Source organism: Pleurodeles waltl, chromosome 7 (genome assembly GCF_031143425.1).
Source record: "Pleurodeles waltl isolate 20211129_DDA chromosome 7, aPleWal1.hap1.20221129, whole genome shotgun sequence".
NCBI lineage: Eukaryota > Metazoa > Chordata > Amphibia > Caudata > Salamandridae > Pleurodeles > Pleurodeles waltl.
In genome coordinates this window covers 86,452,616-86,460,083 of record NC_090446.1, presented here as the reverse complement: position 1 = coordinate 86,460,083, position 7,468 = coordinate 86,452,616, and positions in this window count along the sequence as shown.

Sequence of the window (7,468 nt, the reverse complement as noted above, 5' to 3'; positions counted from 1 at the left end):
TGTACTTGGCCTTCGCTCAAGGATGGCAGAGTACATGGAAAAGGCAAGTAAAAACCTTGAGGCCAGCCAACAACTCCAGAAGTTGTGGTATGACCAAAAGGCTGCACTGGTTGAATTTCAACCAGGGCAGAAAGTCTGGGTTCTGGAGCCTGTGGCTCCCAGGGCACTCCAGGACAAATGGAGTGGCCCTTACCCAGTACTTGAAAGGAAGAGTCAGGTCACCTACCTGGTAGACTTGGGCACAAGCAGGAGCCCCAAGAGGGTGATCCATGTGAACCGCCTTAAGCTCTTCCATGACAGGGCTGATGTAAATCTGTTGATGGTAACCGATGAGGACCAGGAAGCTGAGAGTGAACCTCTCCCTGATCTCCTCTCATCAGACCCTAAAGATGGCTCAGTAGATGGAGTGATCTACTCAGACACCCTCTCTAGCCAACAGCAGTCTGACTGCAGGAAGGTCCTGCAGCAGTTTGCTGAACTCTTTTCCCTAACCCCTGGTCAGACACACCTGTGTACCCATGATGTGGACACAGGAGACAGCATGCCTGTCAAAAACAAAATATTTAGACAGTCTGACCAAGTTAAGGAAAGCATCAAGGTGGAAGTCCACAAGATGCTGGAATTGGGAGTAATTGAGTACTCTGACAGCCCCTGGGCTAGCCCAGTGGTCTTAGTCCCCAAACCTCACACCAAAGAAGGAAAGAGAGAGATGAGGTTTTGTGTGGACTACAGAGGTCTCAACTCTGTCACAAAGACAGATGCTCATCCCATTCCTAGAGCTGATGAGCTAATAGACAAATTAGGGGCTGCCAAATTCTTAAGTACCTTTGACTTAACAGCAGGGTACTGGCAAATCAAAATGGCCCCTGGAGCAAAAGAAAAGACAGCATTCTACACACCGGATGGGCATTATCAGTTCACTGTTATGCCCTTTGGTTTAAAGAATGCCCCTGCCACCTTCCAAAGGTTGGTGAATCAAGTCCTTGCTGGGCTGGAATCCTTTAGTGCAGCTTATCTTGATGATATTGCTGTCTTCAGCTCCACCTGGCAGGATCACCTGGTCCACCTGAAGAAGGTTTTGAAGGCTGCAATCTGCAGGCCTCTCTATCAAGGCATCCAAATGCCAGATAGGGCAGGGAACTGTGGTTTACTTGGGACACCTTGTAGGTGGAGGCCAAGTTCAGCCACTCCAGCCTAAGATCCAGACTATTCTGGACTGGGCAGCTCCAAAAACCCAGACTCAAGTCAGGGCATTCCTTGGCTTGACTGGGTACTATAGGAGGTTTGTGAAGGGATATGGATCCATTGTGACAGCCCTCACCTCCAAGAAAATGCCCAAGAAAGTAAACTGGACTGTAGAATGCCAACAGGCCTTTGACACCCTGAAACAAGCTATGTGCACAGCACCACTTCTAAAAGCTCCAGATTACTCCAAGCAGTTCATTGTGCAAACAGATGCCTCTGAACATGGGATAGGGGCAGTTTTGTCCCAAACAAATGATGATGGCCTTGACCAGCCTGTTGCTTTCATTAGCAGGAGGTTACTCCCCAGGGAGCAGCATTGGAGTGCCATTGAGAGGGAGGCCTTTGCTGTGGTTTGGTCCCTGAAGAAGCTGAGACCATACCTCTTTGGTACTCACTTCCTAGTTCAGACTGACCACAGACCTCTCGGATGGCTGATGCAAATGAAAGGTGAAAATCCAAAACTGTTGAGGTGGTCCATCTCCCTACAGGGAATGGACTTTATAGTGGAACACAGACCTGGGACTGCCGATGCCAATGCAGATGGCCTTTCCAGGTTCTTCCACTTAGAAAATGAAGACTCTCTTGGGAAAGGTTAGTCTCATCCTCTTTCGTTTGGGGGGGGGGGGGGGGGGTTGTGTAAGGAAATGCCTCCTTGGCATGGTTACCCCCTGACTTTTTGCCTTTGCTGATGCTATGTTTTGAATTGAAAGTGTGCTGAGGCCTGCTAACCAGGCCCCAGCACCAGTGTTCTTTCCCTAACCTGTACTTTTGATTCCACAATTGGCACACCCTGGCATCCAGATAAGTCCCTTGTAACTGGTACCTCTGGTACCAAGGGCCCTGATGCCAGGGAAGGTCTCTAAGGGCTGCAGCATGTATTATGCCACCCTAAGAGACCCCTCACTCAGCACAGACACACTGCTTACCAGCTTGTGTGTGCTAGTGAGAACAAAATGAGTAAGTCGACATGGCACTCCCCTCAGGGTGCCATGCCAGCCTCTCACTGCCTATGCAGTATAGGTAAGACACCCCTCTAGCAGGCCTTACAGCCCTAAGGCAGGGTGCACTATACCATAGGTGAGGGTACCAGTGCATGAGCACTGGGCCCCTACAGTGTCTAAGCAAAACCTTAGACATTGTAAGTGCAGGGTAGCCATAAGAGTATATGGTCTGGGAGTCTGTTTTACACGAACTCCACAGCACCATAATGGCTGCACTGAAAACTGGGAAGTTTGGTATCAAACTTCTCAGCACAATAAATGCACACTGATGCCAGTGTACATTTTATTGTAAAATACACCACAGAGGGCACCTTAGAGGTGCCCCCTGAAACTTAACCGACTATCTGTGTAGGCTGACTAGTTCCAGCAGCCTGCCACACTAGAGACATGTTGCTGGCCCCATGGGGAGAGTGCCTTTGTCACTCTGAGGCCAGTAACAAAGCCTGCACTGGGTGGAGATTCTAACACCTCCCCCAGGCAGGAGCTGTAACACCTGGCGGTGAGCCTCAAAGGCTCACCCCTTTGTCACAGCACCGCAGGACACTCCAGCTAGTGGAGTTGCCCGCCCCCTCCGGCCCCCACTTTTGGCGGCAAGGCCGGAGAAAATAATGAGAATAACAAGGAGGAGTCACTGGCCAGTCAGGACAGCCCCTAAGGTGTCCTGAGCTGAGGTGACTAACTTTTAGAAATCCTCCATCTTGCAGATGGAGGATTCCCCCAATAGGATTAGGGATGTGACCCCCTCCCCTTGGGAGGAGGCACAAAGAGGGTGTACCCACCCTCAGGGCTAGTAGCCATTGGCTACTAACCCCCCAGACCTAAACACACCCTTAAATTTAGTATTTAAGGGCTTCCCTGAACCTAAGAATTTAGATTCCTGCAACAACAAGAAGGACTGCCTAGCTGAAAACCCCTGCAGAGGAAGACCAGAAGACAACAACTGCCTTGGCTCCAGAAACTCACCGGCCTGTCTCCTGCCTTCCAAAGAACTCTGCTCCAGCGACGCCTTCCAAAGGGACCAGCGACCTCTGAATCCTCCGAGGACTGCCCTGCTTCGACGACGACAAGAAACTCCCGAGGACAGCGGACCTGCTCCAAAAAGACTGCAACTTTATCCAAAGGAGCAGCTTTAAAGAACCCTGCAATCTCCCCGCAAGAAGCGTGAGACTTGCAACACTGCACCCGGCGACCCCGACTCGGCTGGTGGAGAACCAACACCTCAGGGAGGACCCCCGGACTACTCTACGACTGAGTACCAAAACCTGTCCCCCCTAAGCCCCCACAGCGCCGCCTGCAGAGGGAATCCCGAGGCTTCCCCTGACCGCGACTCTCTGAAACCTAAGTCCCGACGCCTGGAAAAGACCCTGCACCCGCAGCCCCCAGGACCTGAAGGATGGGACTTTCACTGCAGAAGTGACCCCCAGGAGTCCCTCTCCCTTGCCCAAGTGGAGGTTTCCCCGAGGAAGCCCCCCCTTGCCTGCCTGCAGCGCTGAAGAGATCCCGTGATCTCTCATTGACTTCCATTGCGAACCCGACGCTTGTTCTAACACTGCACCCGGCCGCCCCCACGCCGCTGAGGGTGAAATTTCTGTGTGGGCTTGTGTCCCCCCCGGTGCCCTACAAAACCCCCCTGGTCTGCCCTCCGAAGACGCGGGTACTTACCTGCTGGCAGACTGGAACCGGGGCACCCCCTTCTCTCCATTGAAGCCTATGCGTTTTGGGCACCACTTTGAACTCTGCACCTGACCGGCCCTGAGCTGCTGGTGTGGTAACTTTGGGGTTGCTCTGAACCCCCAACGGTGGGCTACCTTGGACCAAGAACTGAACCCTGTAAGTGTCGTACTTACCTGGTAAAACTAACAAAAACTTACCTCCCCCAGGAACTGTGAAAATTGCACTAAGTGTCCACTTTTAAAATAGCTATTTGTGAATAACTTGAAAAGTATACATGCAATTGAAATGATACAAAGTTCCTAATGTACTTACCTGCAATACCTTTCAAACAAGATATTACATGTTAAATTTGAACCTGTGGTTCTTAAAATAAACTAAGAAAAGATATTTTTCTATAACAAAACCTATTGGCTGGATTTGTCTCCGAGTGTGTGTACCTCATTTATTGTCTATATGTATGTACAACAAATGCTTAACACTACTCCTTGGATAAGCCTACTGCTCGACCACACTACCACAAAATAGAGCATTAGTATTATCTCTTTTTACCACTATTTTACCTCTAAGGGGAACCCTTGGACTCTGTGCATGCTATTCCTTACTTTGAAATAGCACATACAGAGCCAACTTCCTACACTCCTGCACTGGAGGTCGGATCCTTCAGGCCCTGGGGGCTGCGGGTGCAGAGTCTTTACCAGGCGTCGGATCTTTGAAGCAGGCACTCGCGGTCAGGGGGAGCCTAGGGATTCCCTCTGCAGGCGTCGCTGTGAGGGCTCATTGGGGGGGCAACTCTGGCTACTCACAGTCTTGCAGTCGCCGTGGAGTCCTCCCTGAAGTGTTTGGTCTCCACAAGTCGAGCCGGGGGCGTCGGGTGCAGAGTGTCAAGTCTCACGCTTCCGGCGGGAAACGCAAGTTGTTTCAAAGTTTCTTCTTTGTTTCAAAGTTGCAGTCTTTGGTGAACAGGGCCGCTGTCCTCGGGAGTTCTTGGTCCTTCTAGATGCAGGGCAGTCCTCTGAGGATTCAGAGGACGCTGGTCCCTGGGGAGAGCGTCGCTTGAGCAGTGTCTTTAGAAGTGGGGAGACAGGCCGGTAGAGCTGGGGCCAAAGCAGTTGCTGTCTGTCTTCTCTGCAGGGTTTTTCAGCTTAGCAGTCCTCTTTTTCTAGGTTGCAGGAATCTGCGTTCCTAGGTTCTGGGGAGCCCTTAAATACTAAATTTAAGGGCGTGTTTAGGTCTGGGGGGTTAGTAGCCAATGGCTACTAGCCCCGAGGGTGGGTACACCCTCTGTGCCTCCTCCCTGAGGGGAGGGGGGCACATCCCTAATCCTATTGGGGGAATCCTCCATCTGCAAGATGGAGGATTTCTAAAAGTTAGTCACCTCAGCTCAGGACACCTTAGGGGCTGTCCTGACTGGCCAGTGAAGACTCCTTGTTTTTCTCATTATCTCCTCCGGCCTTGATGCCAAAAGTGGGGCCGTGGCCGTAGGGGGCGGGCAACTCCACTAGCTGGAGTGCCCTGTGGTGCTGTAACAAAGGGGGTGAGCCTTTGAGGCTCACCGCCAGGTGTTACAGTTCCTGCAGGGGGAGGTGTGAAGCACCTCCACCCAGTACAGGCTTTGTTACTAGCCACAGAGTGACAAAGGCACTATCCCCATGTGGCCAGCAACATGTCTGGTGTGTGGCAGGCTGTTAAAACTAGTCAGCCTACACGGATAGTTGCTTATGGTTTCAGGGGTCACCTCTAAGGTGCCCTCTGGTGTGTATGTTACAATAAAATGTACACTGCATCAGTGTGCATTTATGGTGGTGAGAAGTTTGATACCAAACTTCACAGTTTTCAGTGTAGCCATTATGGTGCTGTGGAGTTCGTGCATGACAGACTCCCAGACCATATATCTTATGGCTACCTTGCACTTACAATGTCTAAGGTTTGGCTTAGACACTGTAGGGGCACAGTGCTCATGCACTGGTGCCCTCACCTATGGTATAGTGCACCCTGCCTTAGGGCTGTAAGGCCTGCTAGAGGGGTGACTTATCTATACTGCATAGGCAGTGAGGTTGGCATGGCACCCTGAGGGGAGTGCCATGTCAACTTACCCGTTTTGTCCTCACCAGCACACACAAGCTGGCAAGCAGTGGGTCTGTGCTGAGTGAGGGGTCCTCAGGGTGGCATAAGATATGCTGCAGCCCTTAGAGACCTTCTCTGGCATCAGGGCCCTTGGTACCAGGGGTACCAGTTACAAGGGACTTACCTGGATGCCAGGGTGTGCCAATTGTGTGAACAAAAGTACAGGTTAGGGAAAGAACACTGGTGCTGGGGCCTGGTTAGCAGGCCTCAGCACACTTTCAATTCAAAACTTAGCATCAGCAAAGGCAAAAAGTCAGGGGGTAACCATGCCAAGGAGGCATTTCCTTACACACAGCAAACCGAATACTTCCCGATGTCCCAAATCTGGTTCATGCCGACCAGAGCAGGTTCATTCCGGGGCGCAGTTTCTCACTTAACATACAGCAACATTCACTTAACATACAGCATACTTGAACACGCCCGACACCACCCTCGTTCAGCCTTGGATCTAGAAAAGGCCTTTGACTCCTTGAACTGGCGCAATATGCAGCTGGTTGTGGGGACGTTTGGCTTTGGGACACGCATCAAAGTGGGTCAAAATACGTAACTCTAACCCAACTGCAAGGGTTAAGACGGGACACAGCTTATCAGCACCATTAACCATCTATAGAGTCCACAGCAGTGGTGCCTTGTATCTCACCTGCTGCTTACATAAGCAATTGAGCCTTTTGCTGCATGGCTGCAGAAAGAGAGGGGAACTAGAGATCCAGATAGGCGGAACAGCGCAGGTCTCACTTGTTGCTGTTGATCTGCAGCAAAGATGCGTTTTTCGACCGTAGCACAACTATAGAGTTGCGACTCCATCGGTTTTATTCACTGAAAATTGATTACTCCAAAGCCAACTCCTGTGGCACTGGGTGTGGGGGTCTGGTGCTTTGAGATGGGCCACTGATTTCTTCAAATAGCATGGAGTGAACATCTATCTCCAAGACTGATATTTTGGAGGGCAACTTGGACAGTGCAATGTACTCATATAAAGCACAGGTTGGACTACACTGCCCATCAGTGGCTGGTCAGGCAGCAATAGCAAAGATTGTTACGCAGCCTCAACGTTTATACTATTTCAGGAATCTGCCTTTGATACGTTTGAAGTCATTCTTCAAACAAATTGAACAGTTTTTGTGCAAATTAATTTCAAAACACAGGGAGATGTCAGGTTGAACTGTCCACACTTAAGTTACCTACAGAAGAGGGAGGCTTAGTAGAGTCCAATTTCGAAAAATACCATGCAACAGCTCCGCTTCAGTGATCTTCCAGATGGCTAGCAGGCCGCTTCCTGGTTGCAGCAACAATGCCCCAGGGCAGCTCCCCTCTGGCGTTCTACAGGACTTCCTCAAATCTCAGCAATCAGTACAGTGAGTGCTCAAGCACAAATGTGACAACGCTGCGGTCTGGTCTTTTGACTTGAACGTCAACACCCTAGG